This window comes from Sesamum indicum, linkage group LG9 (genome assembly GCF_000512975.1).
Source record: "Sesamum indicum cultivar Zhongzhi No. 13 linkage group LG9, S_indicum_v1.0, whole genome shotgun sequence".
NCBI lineage: Eukaryota > Viridiplantae > Streptophyta > Magnoliopsida > Lamiales > Pedaliaceae > Sesamum > Sesamum indicum.
In genome coordinates, this window is record NC_026153.1 from 5,217,838 (window position 1) to 5,220,590 (window position 2,753).

Sequence of the window (2,753 nt, forward strand, 5' to 3'; positions counted from 1 at the left end):
AACTGTTATCCTCTGTTATTTCATTTTGTGTGATGAGAATTTTTTTACATTGAATTTTTAAAATCTAATATAATTATAAACATTCATTATTATTTAAAAAATTATCAAAAAGAAGTTCGGATGATTTTATAAAGCTTTTTTTAAATAAATCTTTTGGCTAATAAAATTTTGCTTGATTGATAAGGTTAAGATCTCACGATCAAAAGATTGTGAGTTTGAGTCTCACAAATATAAGTGTATATTTATTGTTTATTTATCTCGTTAAACATACTTGTTGATTAAAATTATTACTGATATAATAATGCCTTTAATTCGAAGATATTAAATGATATAATTACATTATATTATAAAAAAACAAAATAGATGTTTGAGAGGGTCAAATCTCTCATTACTACTTCACTTTTATTTTACATCCCGTTTTAATCCAACCTCTCTCAAATGCGCTGTCTCATCGGAGTTCACTATTTTACTTGACATTAATTTTAACGGGACCTAATTAAAATAATGAATATTCCACTAATGAAGAACCAAAATGAAAAACCTCATGTACTTAAATAAATTATCAATTATTAAAAAAAATATATCATGTACTTCAATAATATGATATTTTGTAACTAAATTAAATATTAATAAAACAATTCTACCAAAATAGAATAAAATAGCCTTATACTTTTTTTTTGTTAATATATATAATATTATGACTTAATATATAAAAGAATAAATTCAATTCACTTCTTATTATAGTTTGTATAGCATTTTGGGTCCTATAAGAATAAAATTTAATAATGCAACATAAATGTAATTAACAACATGTTATTTTCAGGTAAAATTCAACTAAGTATATAAAGGACCCCGTAAGATGTTATACTAATAAAACATTGTGCTCGTATTAGAAATAAATGTGAAATAATATTTCAATTATGAATTTTAAATAAAAAATATTTAAAATCATAAATTGAAAGAAAGCCCCTCTGTAATTTTTTTAAAAAATAAAAAAACGTCAATTTTGATTCCATACTTTGTTCAACATTAACAACGAATTATACCATATAGCGAACTACTTTATATTGTAAATTTAAACCAACATAAAAACTTAGCAACAAATTATATTAATAATTATGATACTATTTTTATTAAATTAATATAAACAAAATGAGACACTTTAAATATATAGCGTTCAGGAAGGAAATTACTTAAAAATAATTTTTTCATAAAAAAGGCCCCTTTATGAGAAAAATTTTGACTAATTTAATTCTTCTATAATTTGATTTTAGGATTTTTTTTTTTTTTTGCTTTTTTCTTTGAATTTCATTCTTAAATATTTAAGTTTATATTAAAAATGTATTTATTTATATTTATATAGGAATAAGGATATTATTGTCCAATAGGAAGTCTTTGAAGGATTTAATAATAGAAGTGGCTTCAAATAATTTGAAATATATAATTATCAAGACAAGTGCAGCGGATTTGTTATTATAAATTTGAAATCCTTAGCTTCAAATACACCAATCCAAACAGAATATGAAATAAATTGTGAACTCCCTACTTTTTTCTAATAAACGTCTTATTTTTCAATCTTATAAGCTTATATTTTAAACCTTGTACTAATATTTTATAAGCCTTCGAAGATTTTATAATTTTTTTAAAAAAAAATTTATAACTCAATCAAACAACGTTTAAATAATATTTTTTTCCCAAACAATTTTACCTTCGATAATTCCATAATATATACTATTGAAAAAGAAGGAAGTGCCAATTTTCATACAACTAGACTTTATTTTTATAATTAAAAAAATACCATTCAATGGATCAAATAATTTTTATATGCAATAAGAAATTTTAATATACAAACATAAATTACATATATTAATAAAATTATGTGCATAAATATTAGGTGCCATCATAACCAATAATTCATAATGGAAGTCCAAAAAGGTATTAAAAGGCAGTTGCCAGCCAATTGCCAATTTCACCCAAAACTATTAAAAGCTTTTCCGCATAAATAGAGAAGGGGGGAAAAAAGAAAAGGAATAATTAAATAAATTTTGAAATATTTGTTTGGGACATAATGTCCGGAAAGTGGGACCTACTGTCTGCAGGATTCTCGTATTTGGTCACATGGGAATGGACGGTGTGATTTAAGTTATGGCCAATTCCGTCGATTTTAGGTCACTGTCAATTGTTTCTGTGATGGGCCCCACACTTGTTCTATTTCTTGTTTTATTTGCTTCAATTTTGTGAATGAAAATAGAGCCTACCTTTGTAATTTTCTTTTAGGACTGAAATTATTTATATGTCTATGAAATGAATATTTTGTGATCAATTAATACATTTCTTTTTATTTTTTTAAATTTTAGTAAGGTGGGTGTTGGCACTATTTAAAAAAAATTAAATGATATTTAAATATCATCATTAATTATATGTATTTACTGATAATAATTTTTATTTTCGCAAAATAATAAGTATGGTAACTCAGAGAATTGAACATTATCTAAATGAATCTGGTTAAAATGGATTGAATTCAAATGTATGGGTAAAACATGGATCGAGTTGCTTTGATTATGGTTTATTTATGAGAAATATGTTGCTTCGGTTTTGATTTGTTTCAATACAAAGGCTTATTTATTTATTGTATAGAATTCTTAAATTACCATAATTTTTATATGCTAGTTTTTAACAAGTTTATTCGATTGGTTATGATATCAAATATAATATAGATTGTCGTTCTTTAGTAATTATTTCTTTTTAAAAAT